The sequence below is a fragment of the Stomoxys calcitrans genome, chromosome 1, assembly GCF_963082655.1.
Source record: "Stomoxys calcitrans chromosome 1, idStoCalc2.1, whole genome shotgun sequence".
Taxonomy (NCBI): domain Eukaryota; kingdom Metazoa; phylum Arthropoda; class Insecta; order Diptera; family Muscidae; genus Stomoxys; species Stomoxys calcitrans.
The window spans coordinates 162,825,431-162,847,377 of record NC_081552.1 but is presented as its reverse complement, the minus strand read 5'-3'; the positions used below and the strand labels follow the sequence as shown (position 1 = coordinate 162,847,377).

At 38.9% G+C, this 21,947-nt stretch overlaps 1 protein-coding gene across 5 annotated transcripts in view; it reads left to right on the top strand.

Moving 5' to 3' along the window:
* The first annotated feature begins 2,322 nt into the window (after positions 1–2,322).
* Positions 2,323–21,947, top strand: part of LOC106093770 (nucleolin) — a 330,417-nt gene continuing 310,792 nt past the window's right edge. For 3 of the 5 annotated variants that reach the window (XM_059361440.1, XM_059361458.1, XM_059361475.1), the window contains exons 1-2: positions 2,360–2,403; positions 8,238–8,573. The gene's annotated coding sequence lies outside the window, so the exon portion shown is untranslated. Of the gene's footprint in view, positions 2,404–8,237; positions 8,574–21,947 lie in introns of all 5 variants that reach the window. The other 2 variants (XM_059361444.1, XM_059361449.1) reach the window with 2 other exon arrangements.

The following is a 21,947-nucleotide window of genomic DNA, read 5'->3' as shown; positions in this document are numbered from 1 at the left end:
TCTTTATATTTTGCTTGGGCTTTTAAATATTTGGACTTATCGGAATGTAATTGTGATTTCCGAAAGTTATTTAGAAGATCAAAAGCCTTTTTCCTAGCCCAATGGCATCGTTCATTGTACCACTTATTTTTTTGGAGAAAGGCACGAGTAGAGACAGACGAAGGTGCTGACCGTTCAATTATCTTCGTTAATTCAGTAATATTTGGGACATTTTCAGAATTTGCTTGTAGATTAGTGTTTAGGCTTCTTTGGTATTGTTGCTTTTGAGAATCCTTCCATTTTAACTTCGGCAGTAAAGCTAGTTTTTTAGTAGACATTGCTTCGGTGTTGAAACCCATTTCAAGTACAATAGGGAGATGATCCGACCATATTTTTTCTTCTATAGAGAATTTATTTACATACCACAACAAGTTTGCGGATACTGCACATATATCGTTAACCGATTGCCCAAGATTGCTGATATAGGTAAATTCGCCTTCTTCATCGCCGAGAGTTTGACCATTAAGTAAAATCAAATTGTAGTCATCGCAAAATTCTAACAATTTACGCCCTTTCGAATTAACTTCTTTATCCCGCGACTTACGCCTAATTAAGCCTGATATAAAATTGGATCTGTTTATTGCCGTAATATCTTGCTGATTTTCTCCGATTCTTACATTCATGTCCCCGATAAACACAGGGTTATTTATTTCATTATCAGCTACAAACGATTTCAACCGTCGGAACTCAGAATCCCAATCTGCCCCTCTTATGTATACCGGGATAATATTGAACATCACATTTTGCATTAATATCTTTAAAATTTTGATAGAACCGCCGGATACGAATTCATACTTAAGTCCTTTTTCATGCACTTTTGAATTTACAGCAAGCATTATTCCACCTTTTGCTCTACCGTAATTGCTGTCCCTTTCAGCATAATCCCAATAAATTGTGAAACCAGGAAAATACTTTTCAGCCTGCTTAGTTTTATTTTGCGTGATATGAGTTTCAATTAAAAAGAATATATCAAAAATTTTTAGATATTCGAAAAATGTTGGAAATAATAATTTATTCTGCAATCCGTTGATGTTGTAAGCTGCTATTAGTAGTTTCTGTTTTTCCAATCTAGCACCGACTTCAGGTTTGTTTGCAGCAGAAAGGGGTTTTATTAGTTTTTTGAATTAGTAGTTAATATTTCATACAAATCGTTAAAACTAGCCTTCTTCAAGTCTGGGCCGTATAGCATTTTAAATATTTCCTCCGCAGGCTGGTTTCCACACATCAACTCGTTCTTACTATTCCATTGGAATCTTTTGTTGGATATAAGCATTTTGTCGTCCCGAACAGTGATTTTGTGCTTATTACTGTCTGCCAATATTAGTCTTCTTAAAGCTAGCATGGCTTTCTTATTTTTTTGTCTTCTGGGATTTAAATCTCTGTCTATAGATATAGATGTTCCGGCTAAGTTTTTTGTAGTATGTAATACTTGGTTTACGACCGTTTCATTTTCAAATTCCGCTATAATTGTGTACGTGTTATTTCTAACCGCAACAATCTGTGCTGAAGATATTTTAGCTTTTATATTAAGGTTTTCTTCACACACTTTCAAAACAGAGTCCACTGGTGTCTTCTCAAAAAACCAGGCCTTTAAATACCAATTTCGTATTTTTAATCTGATGCTCTAGCCATCGTATATTGTTTTCATCTTCCTCTATTTTGTGTTTTAAACATCCTATTTCCTCTTTTAATTTTATGTTTTCGGATTTTAGTGTCCCGATTTCCTCGCATACATTATTTATGTCTGATTTGATGGATTCCAAATCCTTCTTAGTTGGAAGATTTTCAAGCTTTTCCTCCAACAAGGAGTTCATGGTAAGCTTCATCATTTCCATTAATTCACCAACTTCCATATTTCCAACTGGTTTTTTAGACATGTTCCTGTCCTCCGGCGAAGTCTCATTCAGCCTTCTTTTTGTTTGCTGGGAGATGTTTTCTTTACACGGTGTTCGTTGCATAGTAAGTTAGTATTAGTTTAACGGATTTCTTATAGTTGGGACACAAACCAAATTAAGAAATGCAGCCCTTCTTAACTGAGCTTATGATTAGTCCAACTAAGTGGCAACTTTATATATTTGTCAATTCGAACAGCTGATATATTTGTTTACAGTCTGCTGAATTCTCTCCGTGCCAAATATTATTATATTTTGTAATTTCGACCAGTTTTTCTTTGTGAAACTTACAATTTTTAAATCCGTAAATTCGCCTGTTGCACACAAAAATCAGCCCTCTCCACAACGTCCACTATCCCACTTCCGACGAACAACAGAATGATTCAAAAAGGCCCAAGGAATACGTCTCAGAAACCACGAAAAAATCACCAAAACACTGGAGCAACCAACAAACGCTTCGTTCTTGTAAGAGGTTAACAGACACTTTGTTCATTGGGAAAAATAATTTCGAAGATGGGCTATATCGGATTATATCTTGATATAGCCCCCATACAGACCGATCTCATTATTTAAGGTCTTAAGCCCACAAAAGATGCATTTATTATCCGATTTATCATAATAAGTTATGGTAAGACCATCTATATTAGTACCGAAAATGGTTCTGATCGGACTATATTTGGATAAAGCTGTCCTATATGCCGATCTCCGGATTTAAGTTTTTGGGCCCGTAAAAGGCGCATTTATTATCCAATTATGTTGAAATTTTGCACAATGAGTTGTTTTAAGCACTCCGACATCCTTGCCTTATATGTTCCAGATTGGTCTATGTTGTTGTAGCCACAGGAGCCACATTTTCATGTGGAGGTGGCGCTCTTCGTCTTCTGTAGGTGAGCAGGCTCGCTCCGGTCCTCGGGAAAAGTTTGGTTATTGTTTATTTAAAGGCGCCAACAACTCGCATTGTCATATCAAGCATCTCACTGACACTCTCCGCTCGATACCGCTGATTGCCTGCGATTGTCCTTGCAGCTACTCCGTATGGAGCATTCCACTAACCTGTGTATGCCCGGTAGCTCGCATCTAAGTTTTGCGTGACAACAATGAACATCACGCAAATCGGTCCTCAATATTCCAGCCTGTGTGGTGCTCACAGCTATCCCGTGCCGGGAGATCGGTTTATATTTGAATATAGCTGTTATTTTTATTGATCTTCAGATTTAAGTCTAGGGAGAATAAATTACGCATTTATTATCTGATTTTGGCGATCTTTGGCACAATTAATTGTGATAGGCTCCTTGACATCCGTGCCCGATATGGTTTAGATCGGTCCATATTTGAATTAAGCTGTCATATATTCCCGATATCCAGGGATAAAACTACCATATAGACTTGAGCCGACTTGGCACAAAAAAAACAAGTAAAAGCGTGCTAAGTTCAGCCGGGCCGAATCTTATATACCCTCCACCATGGATCGCATTTGTCGAGTTCTTTTCCCGGCATCTCTTCTTAGGCAAAAAAAAAAGGATGTAAGAAAAGATTTGCTCTGCTATTAGAGCGATATCAAGATATGGTCCAGTTTGGACCACAATTAAATTATATGTTGGAGACCTGTGTTAAATGTCAGCCAATTCGAATAAGAATTGCGCTCTTTGTGAGCTCAAAAAGTAAAATAGAGAGATCGATTTATATGGGAGCTGTATCGGGCTATGGACCGATTCAAAAATAATAAACACGTATGTTGATGGTCATGAAAGAATCTGTCGTACAAAATTTCAGGCAAATCGGATAATAATTGCGACCTCTAGAGGCTCAAGAAGTCAAGATCCCAGATCGGTTTATATGGCAGCTATATCAGGTAATGTACAGATTTGAACGATATTTGGCACAGTTGTTGGATGTCATAACAAAATACTACGTGCCTAAATTCATTCAAATTAAATAAGAATTGCGCCCTCTAGAGGCTCAAGAAGTCAAGTCCCCAGATCTGTTTATATGACAGCTATATAAGGTTATGAACTGATTTGAACCATACTTGGCACAGTTGTTGGATATCGTAACAAAACACGTCGTGCAAAATTTCATTCCAATCGGATAAGAATTGCGCACTCTAAAGGCTCAAGAAGTCTAGACCCCAGATCGGTTTATATGGCAGCTATATCAGGTTATAGACCGATTTGAACCATACTTGGCACAGTTGTTGGATATAATAACGAAACACGTCGTGCAAAATTTCATTCCAATCGGATAAGAATTGCGCACTCTAAAGGCTCAAGAAGTCTAGACCCCAGATCGGTTTATATGGCAGCTATATCAGGTTATGGACCGATTTGAACCATACTTGGCACAGTTGTTGGATATAATAACGAAACACGTCGTGCAAAATTTCATTCCAATCGGATAAGAATTACGCACTCTAGAGGCTCAAGAAGTCAAGACCCAAGATCGGTTTATATGGCAGCTATATCAAAACATGAACCGATATGGCCCATTTACAATACCAACCGACCTACACTAATAAGAAGTATTTGTGCAAAATTTCAAGCGACTAGCTTTGCTCCTTCGGAAGTTAGCGTGCTTTCGACAGACAGATGGACGGACGGACAGACGGACGGACATGGCTAGATCGACATAAAATTTCACGACGATCAAGAATATATATACTTTATGGGGTCTCAGACGAATATTTCGAGTAGTTACAATCAGAATGACGAAATTAGTATACCCCCCATCTTATGGTGGAGGGTTTAAAAAACAAAGCCTGGTTACGTCCCTGTATACAGTAGTTTTGATTGACCCGCCAATCGCTTAAGAGCGAGTTCCAGATTTCTGCAAAAAAATTAAAAAAGGCCTTTTCGTACATATTTTCTATACAAATTACTTTTTTAACGGTCAATCGCTTAAGTGCGAATTTTATTTAACGACCAACAATTTTTGAAAATTAATGATCATTTTCACTAAGATTCTTTCGTTTAGCAGCCACAAAAATATTTAAACCAAATATAAATATATAAACACAAGGTTATGTTACGTTAGATTTAAGTGGCAGTCTGCCATCAGACTCACTTAGACGTTTAGTTCCTACCGTTATGGTTCAACATATAGCTTTAACAAGCCCAACAACTTGCGAATGTTCATATCCGCTAAATCTGAGAGGTTCTCAAAGAAATGGGAACATAAATTGGAACTCCTTCTGACTTTTAGCGCGGGACATACACACAGAAGGTGTTCTATAGTCTCTTCTTCTTCGAAGTCCTCAAAGCTTCTGCAAAAGTTATTGCTGGCAATCTGCAGTCTGTCAGCATGTTTTCCGATTAGACAATGGCCTGCCAAGACAGACAAAATTACATAAGATATCTGTTCTAGCCTGTGACAGCAAAGCGGTAGACCTCTTCAAGTCTAGATTAGGTCACATAGTTTTGGAATACTCACAGCCCGCTCTATGTGACCACCTATCATTCGCTGTCCTTCGGGTTAACTTTTTTGTCCGAAATCAAGAAAACAGGATTTTACATATATATTTAGAAAAAAATTGAGAAAGTTCCAAGTATTCCAAGCCGCTAGTTACAAACCTATTTATTTACTAATTACAAGGTAATCAGAACCATTTTTGTTTACTTTCAGTGTAAGCAAATGGTGAATTTAACATGGACTTGTCATTTCAGTAACCAGTTGACTCTGGAACTAGTACTTTTGCTTATTCCAATAAACTACTTCGTAAATGTATTCCTATACGTTCGTTTTTACAATTATTTGTAGTGAATTTATTTCCCCGTGAGTTTGCATGAAAATAAGTTTTTTTTTTTTGAAAAATTTTTTTTGAGCTGCATATCCACGCAAGAAATATGGTTGTTTTTTTTTTATACCGCTCCTATGTCAAGGCCAAATGTATAAATAACTAAATTTTTTTATCATTTAGCGTTATATGGAACTGCTGAGACAAAATTGGTTTTAAATGTTATCTACTAAACTAGATGATGGTGCCAACTGGTTGTTGAACAGAATATTATACTTAAGAGCCAAGTCTGTGGCAGTCAGGCGAATCTGATAAATGTCACTTTTTGATTGTTTAATTTCGTTTTTGCTGCCACAAAATTAATGCAATGTATGTTTTGGCAGATAAGTCAAAACGACTGTTTTTATATACCAAATTTTTAGTAAATTTTTAGCTAAATGAAATAAAAAGAATATTTCTTTGTGCGTTTTGTTTTTTCGTAAAGGTCCTCCCAATCAGGGTCGAACACTGGCAAAAATTACAAGTGAATGTAATTGCTCATTATATTTATCCTTAATAATAGGACATTGTGGTTAAGTCATTTCCACACTAAGCACCCTCATGGGTATGCACACTCATTTACAAACCGAAAATTTGGCCCATTATTCATGCGATGATATCCATCAGTTTGCCTAAGTTTCCAATTTTGTGGTTTTCGGCAATTTATTTCCGACCTCTACGATGAATGGAGTAGAACGCAGAAGGAGTTATAGCATATGCAAACGTAATAACATTGCTCTTGTCGGGAACTGAGATGTAATTGTTGTCTCAGCCTTGCTGCCAACATTGCTGTGGTCGCTGGTCGACGCTTTTATGTAATTAGGTCAGAGTTCGGTTTGTTTTACATTAAATCTAAGAGGGTTGCTACAATGTTTATCCCTTCATTGTTATATATTTATAAATTGATGTTTCGTTATCCTTCATTCTTCGGTAAGCAAAGTGGAGCAAAAAATTGCTTATACAAGTGGATCCTAAACAATTAAGTTCAAATTAAATTTTGAGAGTTGGCATTTCTGCAGTTTTATTATGTTGAAAAAACCAAGTAAAAGAGTGCTAAGTTCGGCCGGCCGGAATCTTATATACCCTCCACCATGGATCGCATATGTCGAGTTCTTTTCCCGGCATCTCTTCTTAGGCGAAACGCGATATAAGAAAAGATTTGCTCTGCTATTAAAGCGATACCAAGATATGGTCCGGTTTGGACTACTATTAAATTATATGTTGGAGACCTGTGTAAAATGTCAGCCAATTCGAATAAGAATTGCGCCCTTTGGGAGCTTAAGAAGTGAAATAGAGAGCTCGATTTATATGGGAGCTGTATCGGGCTATAGACCGATTCAAACCATAATACACACGTATGTTGATGGTCATGAGAGAATCCGTCGTACAAAATATCAAGCAAATCGGATAATAATTGCGACCTCTACAGGCTCAAGAAGTCAAGATACCAGATCGGTTTATATGACAGCTATATCAGGTTATGAACCGATTTGAACCTTATTTGACACAGTAGTTGAAAGTAAGAATAAAAAACGTCATGCAAAATTTCAGCCAAATCGGATAGGAATTGCGCCCTCTAGAAGCTCAAGAATCAAGTCCCCATATCTGTTTATATGACAGCTATATCAGGTTATGAACCGATTTGAACCATACTTAGCACAGTTGTTGGATATCATAGAATACTACGTACCAAAATTCATTCAAATCGAATAAGAATTGCTCCCTCTAGAGGCTCAAGAAGTCAAGACCCAAGATCGGTTTATATGGCAGATATATCAGGTTATGGACCGATTTTAACTATACTTGGCACCATTGTTAAGTATCATAACAAAACACGTCGTGCAAAATTTCATTCCAATCGGATAAGAATCGCGCACTCTAGAGGCTCAAGAAGTCAAGACCCAAGATCTGTTTATATGGCAGCTATATCAAAACATGGACCGATATGGCCCATTTACAATACCAACCGACCGAAGTCAAGACCCAAGATCGGTTTATATGCCAGCTATATCAAAACATGGACCGATATGGCCCATTTACAATACCAACCGACCTACACTAATAAGAAGTATTTGTGCGAAATTTCAAGCGGCTAGCTTTACTCCTTCGGAAGTTAGCGGGCTTTCGACAGACAGACGGACGGACATGGCTAGATCGACATAAAATGTCACGACGATTAAGAATATATACACTTTATTGGGTCTCAGACGAATATTTCGAGTAGTTACAAACAGAATGACGAAATTAGTATACGCTCCTATGGTGGGAGTATAAACTCCCACCATAAAAATATTTCAAAACCATAGGTTTTGAAATATTTTTACGACCACAAGCTCCGCGGCTATATATATATAGTGACTATAGATATGGCAAACAACTCCTCTAAAAAAATGCAGCACTCATCCCTCATTAGTAAGGAGTCAATGATATCTAGTTTGCTACAATACAATATAATTTATACTATGGTCCATTATCAATCTACGATTTGTCTGTACAAATTTAATGTCTGAAAACTTAACCCTCTCTTTCTTTTACAGCGCCGTGGTAGTTGACCTCACGTGCATCCCTTAGCCACCACATCAAATCCTATGTGGAAATCTGTTTAAGAGTCTGCCTTTGCTATAGTTTCCCATAGCCCCAACACGAATCTTAAAGCAGACTTGAGACCAGACAGTCACCAGATAAAAATTAGCTAGAACTGGAACTAAAACCGCCGAGAACAAATAATGCTTGAGCCTGGGTCTCAAACTTCCCTTGATCCCTTCATGCTTCTAACAAGAATACAGTGCCGCAAAAGCCTTGCCTTATCCTAGATTCCTAAGTTTCCAGTTAATTTGCAATTGCTCCAAGAAATATCGCCGATCGTAAAACCGGTAAGGCCGTCCTGCTCAGAGTGGGTAGCCGTAATTAGGTTACCAACATTGGCAGTGATATATCTGTTCGCGTTATATTCATTATCCAAACAAGCAAAAAGGCGTTAAGAACCACCTTTCCTCATAAACCGGTAAAAAATTAATAATTTATGCCCCCATAGCAGCTATATCGAAATATGGTCCGATTTTGACCAAATTCGGCACGGACATTGAGTGGTTCAATGAGTACTTTTTTTTTCAATTTAATATATGACATCTATATTCAAATCTAAACCGATCCGGGCAGTATTGAAGAAAGAAGTCGAGTGACTTAATACAACTCACTGTTCCAAATTTCTGTGAAATCGGATAACAAATGCGGCTTTTATGGGCCTAAGACTTTAAATCGGCGGATCGGTCTATATGGGGGCTATATCAAGATATAGTCCGACATAGCCCGTCTTCTAACTTAACCTGCCTATGAACAAAAAATTAATCAGTGCAAAGTTTCAGCTCAATATCTCTATTTGTAAAGACTGTAGCGTGGTTTCAGCAGACAGATGGACGGCCATGGCTAGATCGTCTAAGATTTTTACCACGATCAAGAATATATATGCTTTATAGGGTCGGAAATGGATATTTCGATGTGTTGCAAACGGAATGACAAAATGAATATACCCCCATCCTTCGGTGGTGGGTATAAAAATCAAACTGTTATACTTAACTGCATGTCTTAGTGCCGCATCTATGGTAGAATAATTCACTTTGTTAAAGACCCCTCAAAGAATCCACTACTTATAATGGATATCCTTTCAAAATGATGTCCCACGTGATGCAATGACGTATCAACATATTTGTCCTTAATATAAGCATCTTGGTAGCTAGAGAGGATGGTTATCCCCATCTTTCTTTTAATAAGAAGTTTAAAAATCCTCATCAGCGTTTTAGCAAAGAAATAGGAGAGATAAATCGGTCTAAAATCATTGGCTGAACTATATAGCAGCTTCCACGTCTTCGGTATAAATCCCACCTTACCTCCTCTAAGACTTGGGAATATAGGCAAATTTTATACATGAACTAAACCTTTGAACATATGTATCAGAAAGACAGTCGAATTCCTCCAGCAATATTATGCCCAATGGGATATATTCTAATTCAGTAGGGAGTTGAATGTTCAACTGATACTAAATGATGCTAAAATAGAATAATACTAAAACAATCTCGGTTTGGTACTAAAATCAATAAGAGTTTGGTATTGAAAGCTTTAACTGTTTGTTTGTAAATCTAATATATTAGAACGGTTCTTATCGCACTTATCTTACATAGAACCGTACTATCCATACCAGCCGGTATATTGATAGCATACGTAGTTGTTTCATTATTGGTATCGTATCGTATGGATATGAGTACGTTTGGTATAAATTTTCTATTAGTGTACTAGAAAGCTCCTCAATCAATCAATAAAATCTTCTCGTTTGGATTTCCCCTGGCTTCGTTAAATGTTCGTTAAGCAACTCTCTTATGTATCTTGTAGTCCCTGTTCTATCGCCTCTCGTCGTTCCCATTCTTTGTCCTAACCTTGAAAAGCTGATTCAGAACCTGATGTAATCGGATCCACCAAGTTTTAAACCATATAGTCAATTGTATCTAAACTACAAATCTCAACTACCAATTTACACCCAATCCCATTTCAACCGATTGTACACACCGGATTGACCCGATGGAACCCTTCATCGGCAATGGCTACTGCCTCAGGCACATCCCAGAGTGCCTTCTCCGCAACTTTCTGGTCCGTGCCGGGATTGAAAAGAACCCCGGACTCTGGTTCTGTTTGGTTTGCCAGAACCGCCTTCATCTTCGTTCGGTGTCGGTCAGGTGTAACCGGTGCATGGAGTGGGTACATTTCCGATCTTGCTACAGCCTCACTTCACTACGGGAGTATAGTCATACTGGCTATGTCGCAAGGTGCTGTGCGAACATAGCCAGCAGTGGATCACAAGCGTCATCGTCGTCGCCTTCTGCGTCCTCATCGTCGGGCTATGTGACCCCACGACCTCTCCCGTGCGGCAATATACGCAACAGCAGCATCCCAGCCCCAATATTGCCTGGCCATTACGGGAAGTGTATTTTTGCAACTAATCTGCAACGGTCTCCGTGGCAAGATCGATGAGATTGTGGATTTTATGAGTCGGAAGAACATATTGGTAGCAGCGATCCAGGAGACAAAGCTGCCCAACATCTGGAGCTTGCACAGTTGTTACGGATACAATGTGCTACATAAAGATCGATCAAGGAATGGAGGTAGAGGATTGGCTTTCGTGATACAGGGAATTAGCCTTCGTGATACCCATCTCAGCTTCACCTGGCGCTAGTGACCCCTATGGGGATAGCAGTCAGGTCGGTTACTGCAGAGAAAGAGCTTTACAACGTGTACATACCGCCGGTTGTGACTGTGTCCCAATTAATGGCCAAGCTTACAACCACGTAACCACATAAGTGGGTTACTATCTGGTCATAATCGTCTAGTTCTAGGGGACTTTAATGCGCATAACATTTCATGGCATTCTCACGACCAACGTGGCATGGCTTTGGCAGAGCAGATTGAATTCTCCACGTTTTGTACGGTGAATGAGGATGCCCCCACTAGCATTACGAGGGGGTGCGGCAGTTCGCCAGACATTTTCATTGCATCCCCTAATCTCCTGAGTCATGTATCCTGGCAAGCCGTCATATCTTTGGGGTCAGGCCACCACCTGATAATTCTCACCATCGACCGACCACCCGATTTCATAACATCTGAGCGCCGGACGTTTATCAATCAGAAGAAGGTCGATTGGGCTGGCTTCAGAGAGTATACCAATCGCCACTTCAGTGAACTGCCACCCCCCCTCGGATGTGTTAGTTTTCGAGAGGAAATTCCGAGACATCATTTAGGCAGCAGCCGCTCGCTTTATACCAGTCGGTCGAATACCCATGCGGCCCAATTTCCCGGCGCAGGCAGTGGTTCTTGCAAACGAGCGTGATGGGATTCGTTGTATGGACCCCACTAACCCAAGAATCAGTGAGCTGAATCTGAAAATAAACAGGGTAGTCAACGAACATAGGCGGAATTTGTAGCTCTAATACTTGGAGTAATGTAACATAAGCACCGGCTTAGGCAAGCTGGGGTCTACATTAAGTCACTCTCGAACCTCGGTAGACGGGATGACAGGACCTCAGTCACTTTTGGCGAAGTAACCGTGAGTGATTCGAAGAGATGCGACAGGTTGTTGAATTTACCTGGAGTTGGGTATCTTACCACTGTCCTCAACCTGTCTTTGAACATTCTTATAGTTCCCGAAGTCTGAAAAATGGGCAGAGTTATTCCGCTACTGAAGCCTGTAAAGGACCCAAGTTTGGAGGAGTCGTACAGACCGATCTACCTTCCCTCACCAGTAGCAAAAACGCTTGGGCGTTACTCCTCCCGAGCCACAAAGAAGGAGGAGAATTTTCATTCGCCGATCATCAACATGGATTCCGATGACTGCATAGCACAATAATTGCTTTGAATGCCATCCCCGCACACATTTGTCGTGGCTTCAATCAGCCCAGGCTATGTTATAGGACGGTCCTCGTAGCATTGGATCAATCGAAGGCATTCGACACGGTCAGCCATGCCAAATTATTTGAGGACATCGCCATCACGTCCCTCCAGCCAGGCCTGAAACGATGGGTCGCGAATTATCTGTGTGGTCGCCAGTCATTTGTGGAATATAGGGATAAGAAGTCGAAGCACCGTAGAGTGAAACAGGGAGTTCCTCAAGGTGGGTTGATATCTCCGGCACTGTTTAACCTCTACCTATCCTCCATTCCAACCCCTCCAGACGGCATATAGATCGTATCATATGCGGACGATTGTACGATCATGGCATCAGGCCCCCCACCCATTGATGACATCTGCGATAGGTTGAACGTTTCCTCAACGGACTTGCCTCATATTTCGCTGCAAGAAATCTGTAGATATCCTCCAAATCATACCAAATCTTCAGCCACATTGTTCAATACAAATACGCGTGAGGTGAATACTGAGCTAACTGTGATGGTCGATGGAGAAATGATTCCGACCATCAAATGTCCGAAAATACTTGGCGTCACATTTGACAGTTTTTACACATTCTCCTCACATGCCGCAGCAATTTGCGATAAAGTCAAATGTAGAAACAAGGTCCTCAAGTCAATTGCCGGAAGCACTTGGGGTGCAGACAATAAAAACCTTGATCACCACGTACAAAGCAATTGGCCGGTCTGTGGTGATTATGCAACTCCGCCTCAACTCCTACAGGATTGATGCTGACGTGCAAGATGTATGTCCCGATTGTAACCAGGGACCACACGATGCACGTCACCTGTTTAACTGCCCCGCCAAACCCACTCGGCTCAGACCCAGATCCGCGTGGACGCACCCCATCTTAGTCGCAGAGCAGAATCAAGCTGCCGAAGAATAGAACACAATAAACTGCTACAACAACAACCAATTTACACCTGTTAGTCCCATTTGTATTTCTTGGATTTCCTACATGTCAGGGTCCTCTGAAGTTCAACCCATTTATTTTAAATTGTGACTACTTATGTTGCGAAAAGCTTACTCCAACCGATGGTGACCGGTGATAACAAATTCTTCATATTACTAGTTAACACAGTTGTTGGAAGTCATAACGAAACACCATATGCAAAATTTCAGCCAAATGGGATGAAAATTGTGGCTTCCGGGGGCCCCAGAAATCAAATCTGGAGATCGGTTTATATGGGTGCTATATCTAAATCTGAACCGATATAGCCCATTTGGGATCCTCAACGATCTACATCGATATTAAATATCTGTGCCAAATTTTAAGCGGCTAGCTTTACGCGTTCGACCTTTATCGTAATTTCGACAGACAGACATCGATCGATTCAGCACGACGAGACGATTAAGAATATATATTCTCAAAAACCCATGTTTTTCACGACTACTTTTTATACCCACCACCGAAGGATGGGGGTATATTCATTTTGTCATTCCGTTTGCAACACATCGAAATATCCATTTCCGACCCTATAAAGTATATATATTCTTGATCAGCGTAAAAATCTAAGACGATCTAGACATGTCCGTCCGTCTGTCTGTTGAAATCACGCTACAGTCTTTAAAAATAGAGATATTGAGCTGAAATTTTGCACAGATTCTTTTTTTTTGTCCATAAGCAGGTTAAGTTCGAAGATGGGCTATATCGGATTATATCTTGATATAGCCCCCATATAGACCGATCCGCCGATTTAGGGTCTAGGGCCCATAAAAGCCACATTTATTATGCGATTTTGGTGAAATTTGGGACAGTGAGTTGTGTTAGGCCCTTCGAGATCCTTCGTTAAATTGGCCCAGATCGGTTCGGATTTGGATATAGCTGCCATATAGACCGATCCTCCGGTTAAGGGTCTGAGGCCCACAAAAGCCACATTTATTATCCGATTTTGATGAATTTCTGGACAGTGAATTGTGTAAAGCCCGTCGACATCCTTCGTTAATTTGGCTCAGATCGGTCCAGATTTGGATATAGCTGCCATATAGATCGATCCTCCGATTTATGGTGTAAGGCCCATAAAAGCCACATTCATTATCCGATTTTGCTGAAATTTCGGACAGTGAGTTGTGTTAGGCCCTTTGACATATTTCTTCAATTTGGTCCAGATCGGTTCAGATTTAGATATAGCTGCCATATAGACCGATTTCTTGATTTATGGTTTTGGGCCCATAAAATGCTCATTTATTGTCCGATGTCGCCGAAATTTGGAACAGTGAGTAAAGTTAAGCCCCTTGACATACTTTTGCAATATCGCACAGATCGGCCCAGATTTGGATATAGCTGCCATATAGACCGATATCTAGGTTTTAGGTTTTGGGGCCATAAAAGTCGCATTTATTGTCTGATGTCGCTGAAATTTGGCACAGTGAGTTTGGCTAGGCTCTTCGACGTCCTTCTTAAATTTTGCCCAGATCAGTCCAGATTTGAATATAGCTGCCATATAGACCGATCTCTCGATTTAAGGTTTAGGGCCCATAAAAGAGGCATTTATTGTCTGATTTCGCCGAAATTTGGGACAGTGCTTTGTTTTAGGCTTTTCGACATGTTTATGGAACTTGGCCCAAATCGTTTCAGATTTGGATATAGCTGCCATGTAGACCAATATCTCGATTTAAAGTCTTGGCCCCATAAAAGGAGCATTTATAATCCGATTTCATTGAAATTTGACACAGCGACTTATGTTCGGCTTTTCGACATCCGTGTCGTATATAGTTCAGATCGGTATGAGGTATATGAGTATAAGGTATGAAATTTTCACCGAATTTTGATGAAAGGTGGTTTACATATATACCCGAGGTGGTGGGCATCCAAAGTTCGGCACGGCCGAACTTAACGCCTTTTTACTTGTTACATTTATTTTTATACCCTCCACCATAGGATGGGGGGTATACTAATTTTGTCATTCTGTTTGTAACTACTCGAAATTTTCGTCTGAGATCCCATAAAGTATATATATTCTTGATCGTCGCGACATTTTACGTCGATCTAGCCATGTCCGTCCGTCTATCCGTCAGTCCGTCCGTCCTTCCGTCCGCCCTTGCGTCCGTCCGTCCTTCTGTCCGTCCTTCCGTCCGCCCTTCCGTCCGTCCTTCCGTCCGTCCTTCCGTCCGTCCTTCCGTCCGTCCTTCCGTCCATCCGTCCTTCCGTCCGTCCGTCTGTCTGTTGAAAGCACGCTAACTTCCGAAGGAGCAAAGCTAGCCGCTTGAAATTTTGCACAAACACTTTTTTTTTAGTGTAGGTCGGTTGGTATTGCAAATGCCATATAAACCGATCTTGGGTCTTGACTTCTCGAGCCTCTAGAGGGCGCAATTCTCATCCGATTTGACTGAAATTTTGCACATAGTGTTTTAGTATTACTTCTAACAACTGTGCTAAGTATGGTTCAAATCGGTCCATAACCTGGTATAGCTGTCATATAAACCGATCTGGGATCTTGACCTCTTGAGCCTCTGGAGGTCGCAATTATTATCCGATTTGCTTGAAATTTTGTACAACGGATCCTCTCATGACCAACATATGTGTTTATTATGGTCTGAATCGGTCGATAGCCCGATACAGCTTCCATATAAATCGATCTCTCTATTTTACTTCTTGAGCCCCCAAAGGGCGCAATTCTTATTCGAATTGGCTGACATTTTACACAGGTCTCCAACATATAATTTAATAGGCATCTAAACCAGATCATATCTTGATATCGCTCTAATAGCAGAGCAAGTCTTTTCTTATATCATTTTTTGCCTATGAAGAGATGTTGGGGAAAGAACTCGACAAATGCTCTCCATGGTGGAGGGTATATAAGATTCGGCCCGGCCGAACTTAGCACGCTTTTACTTGTTTTATACCTTTTTATATACTACTTATATTATATATAAAAGTTTCATTTGATTATCATATTCAGAAAATGCTGAATTTGTCCCCATTAAGCTAAGGCTAAGAATCCTTTTCTTAATTTAAAACGTCATCGGTTTGGTTATGCGTTATAAAAAATACTAAAAACCATTTTTAATTTTTATCGCATCATCCCACAGTGTAGTCGTATTGTTGTACTTTTCTGTGTTGACTGTGAATGTACATTGCTTGATTTATAGGGTAAATATTCTTAGCAACATAAACTAAATAGTATTTTCCCGAAAATTACTTTTGCAATAAGGCGAAAAAGTTTCAATTAGATAAAAATTATTGAAAGCCCTAAAGTTATTGCGGAATAAGAGCAACATTTATATTTACATTCATATATACATGCATACACACTTAGATAGAGCCATTCTTGTTCCATATAGAGTTTCAAACGGAATATAAATATATATGTAAATAAGCCAAAAGTATGCCCAGAGCGGCAATTCGTTTTAACCACTCACATTTATATAATTTTTTTTCTGTTTTCCTCCCCCCAACTTCGCGGCTATTGCAAATTTCTTCCACTTTAGAGAATTTGATGGCAACAAGCAATTTAACAAAACTGCCAAAGGATTCAGAGAGTAGATGGGGCCAGTGGATGAAGGTGGCGTGGGCTTACAATTGCGTGTGCAGTGTGAAAAAGTTATACTAACCTCACTCCACTCACAATTCAGAATAACAAGAAAAGTTTTACATTTGAACTTTTGCCCTACCTCTAATGGCAACGTTTTCGATGATGTTATTAAAGACCATAATATTTTTCAACAAGTTATGGACCTAATAGTGGGGTAAACTCTAAATCAATCCACTACTTTGCAAGATACAGCAAAAGTTTTATATCAGGCGATATCACCACAATATAGGGATACCTAACTGTTGTACCCTCGATCATGAATTATTATTATTTCTGTAAGTTAGAGCAAACAAGTGAAAAGGCACTCAGCGGATACCCTCTACTATTAATATGAACATTCACCAAAATGTTCCCAAGAAATTTGCCGACTCAGCAAAATATACGTACCTATTGAATTGACTTACTATACTTCAATTGGCTATGACAGACCATTTGTACCATAAGCCGAACTTAGAATAGCGTTTCAAGCGCCTCGATCTTCTGCGCTCCTCCTAAAATTTCAGACACCAAGTATCGAGATGTCTTTCACTACTTGACTTTTCCATCTGAGTTTTCGTCGTCCCAGTTTACGCCTTCAAAAGACTTTTTCGCTGGAGCTTATTCATTCATCCTGACAACGTGACCTGAAGTAAAAACGTGACATAAGCTTGATACGTTTACGTCATAGAGCTCATAAAGTTCTCCATCAATGCAAAATTTTACGAAGAATCTTTCTCTCGAACGCTCCAAGCACTGCCTCGTCTACATTTAAAAGTTCCCATTCCTCGGAACCATATAACAACACGGGTAGTATCAGTGTCTTGTATAGTGTAATATTAGTATGTCGAGAGACGGCTTTGTTTCTATACTGCTTGCTTAATCCAAAGTTGCATCTGTTTGCCAGCATTTTTCTTAGCTTTATTTCAAAACTGATGTCATTCGTTTCGGTTGCAGCGGTGCAGAGATTGATTAAGTTGCTGACTATCTCAACTTTCAACATTTTCTTTATCTACTCTGGTGTACAAGGCGTCGTGGGAGTTGGTACCATCTTTTGTCTTATCTCCATTTCTGTCAGATACACTTTCACTGATTTGGTTTCTATTTTTTCAGAGGCTCCAGGTGACCAACCCATGATATCGATGCCGTTGGCATAGGCGAGCAGTATATGTTCTCTTGTGAGTAGTGTGTCATATCTATTCACACCTGCATCTCGTATAATCTTCTCCTGCAGGATATTAAAGAGATCACACGATAGGCTGTCTCCTTGTCTGAAACCTCGTTTGGTATTGAATGGTTCGGTGAGATTCCTTCCTATTCTTACTGAGGAACGTGTATCAGCAAGTATCATCCTGCAGAGTCTTATTAATTTTTCAGTGATACCAACCTCAGACATGGTTTCAAATGTGTCGGATCTGGGCTGTGGTGTTCAGCAATTTTAGCTCGACTCCAAAGTTGAATTTTTTTCGACTTTTGAATTAACAACCATTAAAATATATTTTTTTTCTCACCCTAGGATAGGAGGTGTATTCATTTAGTTACTCCGTTTGCAATATATCGAAATAACCGTTTCCGACTCTACAATATCTATATATATAACAAGTAAAAGCGTGCTAAGTTTGGCCGGTCCAAATCTTATATACCCTCCACTATGGATAGCAATTGTCAAGTTCTGTGCCCGATATCTCTTCATAGGCAAAAAAGGATAATGCATAAGTATTGCCATGCTATTGAAGCTATACCAATTAATGAACCGATAGGTTTTGGTTTGACTGTTGGACGCCAAAGTTGAATTCATTGTGCGAAATTTCAGCCAAACCGGATAAAAATTGTGCCTTATAGTGGCTCAAGAAATTAAATCGGGAGATCTATTGAAATGGGAGCTATATCAGTTAATTGACTAATTTGAACCACATTTAACATGTTTATTTAAAATCATAGAGGAAGTCTTTGTGCAAAATTTCAGCCAAATCGGATAAGAATTGCGCCCTCTAGAGGCTCAAGAAGAATTATGGGGAGATCGGTTTATATGGGAGCTGCATCAGGTTATGAATCAAGATAGACTATACGTACCACCTCATGCTAAATTTCAACCAAATCGGGTAACAATTGCGTCATCGTGCGGCTCAAGAAGTCAAGATCCGATATCGGTTTATATGGGACTGATTAACCGATCTAGATCATACTTCGAACAATTGTTTGAAATCAAAACAAACCACTTCATGCTAAATTTCAGCCAGATCGGATAATATTTGAGCCTTCTATCGGCTAAGGAAGTCAAGATCCGAGATAGGTTTATATGGGAGCTATATCATGGTATGAACCGATGTAGACAATACTTAGCACTGTTGTTGAAAGTTAAAACAAAACACTTCATACAAAATTGTAGACAACTCGGATAACAATTGCGCCGTCTAGAGGCTCAAGAAGTCAAGATCCAGGATCAGCTTATATGTCAGCTATATCAAAACATGGACCGATATAGCTCATTTACAATTCCACCCGACCTACACTAATACGAAGTATTTGTGCAAAATTTTATGCGCCTAGCCTAATTCTTTCGAAAGTAAGCGTGCTTTCGGCAGACGGACGGGCTGGGAATCTCAAGACGATCAAGAATAAATAAACTTTGTTAAGTCTCAGATCAATATTTCGATGTGTTACAAACAGAATGACGAAATAAGTATACCCCCATCCTCTGATGGAGTTTATAAAAATGAATCTGTTTATACCTTATACCACTATTATGGTGCAGGGGATTATAGTTTAGTGAATTTATTTGTCTTTATTTATCTGTCTGTCCATATTAATTTGTGTACAACTTCAGGTCGCAGTTTTCATCCAAACGTCTTCAAATTTAGTACAGGCATATTTTTTGGCCTAGGGACGAAGTCTACTAAAATTGGAACAAATCGGTTTAGTTATAGCTCCCATATATGTGTTAGTCCGATTTGCAGTAATTATGCAATAAAATGGTCATTTGCCAAATTCCAAAATTCTCTCGAAATTTGGCAGGAATGATTTTGTTATGACTCTCGACATTACTCGAAAATTTCATAGATATCTGTTCATATTTATATATAGATCTCATATACCTAAATCGCCCGATTTTCACTCCTAGAGCCACTGCAAGCGCATTTATTGACCCATCTTCCCAAAACTTTGTACAACGTTTTCCTCGAGACTTTTACAATAGCTTCCATAGATATGTTCGTACGATTTGCAGTAATAATGAAATAAAATGGTAATTTGTTAACTGATTCTGTCGAAATTTGGCAGAAAGGATTTCCTTATGACTCTCGATATTATCGATCCAGATTTAGATATAGCTGTCATACATATATATCGCCGATTTTCACTTCTATGGTCCCTGCAAGCGAATTTATTGACCAATCTTGCCAAAATTTTGTACAGCGTTTTCCCCGACGACCACCATATTTCGATAGTTCCCACAAATATGTTCGTGAGATTTGGACTAATATTGCAATAAAGTGATCATTTGTTAACCGATCCTTTAAAAATTTGGCAGGAAGGATTTTCTAATATCTTTTTATATTACTGGCGAATTCCATACAAATCGGTTCAGATTTATATATAGCTGCCATATATGTATTTCGCCCGATTTTCACTTCTAGGATCGCTGCAAGCGCATTATTGACCAATATTACCAAAATTGTGCCCAACTATTTCCTCGATGCATACCACAATTTCTAAGAAGTTTGGTCAAAATCGGTTCAGATTTAGATGTAGCTCCCATATGTATGTTCTTCAGATTTAGGATATTTTGCAACAATGTTGTTATTTGTATTTATTACGTAATTATTACAGTTTGAACATATTTGCTCGAAATTCTATACGGATTGTTTAATAACCCATCCGAAAATATTCGCCGATGTCCATCAAAATTGGCTCAGAATTATGTAGATACCAATTTGTACCTATAGTGTAGGTGTAGGGTATCATAAAGTCGGCACCGCCCGACTATTTCCTTTCCTTACGGGTTTTGTTTGCAAGTTTGCTTGTTCCGTATAGACTCATAGACCCCGGAACCGATTTTCCTGAAATTTTCACAGGTTTCGTAGGTTGGTTTGGAATGAACAAAAGGCTATATAGATTTTGGATATCGGAATGGTGGCGGACCCTCCCCCTTACCATAAAAACAGCGCTCAAAAATAAATATAGACCGATCAGTGCTCAAGTGAAAGATATTTGGGAGTAGAAAACGAAACTAATTCACAGTCGGGAGCAAGTGTCTGATGGGCTTTACCACCATATGCTTTTCTCCACTGTTTTGACAAGTTGTCCTTCGAATCAATAAAATATAGGATCAAAACTTTCACAATTTTCTTATACCCTCCACCATAGGATGGAGGTATACTAATTTCGTCATTATGTTTATAACTCCTCGAAATATTCGTGTAAGACCCCATAATATATATATATATATATATATATATATATATATATATATATATATATATATATATATATATATATATATATATATATATATATATATATATGTATATATATATATATATATATATATATATATATATATATATATATATATATATATATATATATATATATATATATATGTATATATATATATATATATATATATATATACATATATATATATATATATATATATATATATATATATATATATATATATATATATATATATATATATATATATATATATATATACTTGAAATTTTGTACAAATACTTATTATTAGTGTAGGTCGGTTGGAATTGTAAATGGGCCATATTGGGTTATGTTTTGATATAGCTGCCATATAAACCGATCTTGGATCTAGACTTCTAGATTTTACACAATGACTTTTACTATGGAGGTCACCGTAGCGCGGAGGTTAGCATGTCCGCCTATGACGCTGAACGCCTGGGTTCGAATCCTGGTAGGAACATCAGAAAATTTTTCAGCGGTATTTGTCCCCTTCTGATGTTGGCGACATTTGTGAGGTACTTTGCCATGTAAAAACTTTTCCCCAAAGAGGTATCGCTCTGCGGCATGCCCTTCGGACTCGGCTATAAAAAGGAGGTCCCTTATCATTGAGCTTAGAATTGAATCGAAATTGCATTTGCTTCTACTATGGTCTCCAACATTCAACTCAATTATAGTCCAAATCGGACCATAACATGTTACAGCTCCAATAGCATAGAAGTTCTTATCTTTTATCGTGTGCTTTCCTAAAAAGAGATACCGGGAAAAGAACTCGACAAATGCGATCCATGGTGGATAAGATTCAGCCTGGCC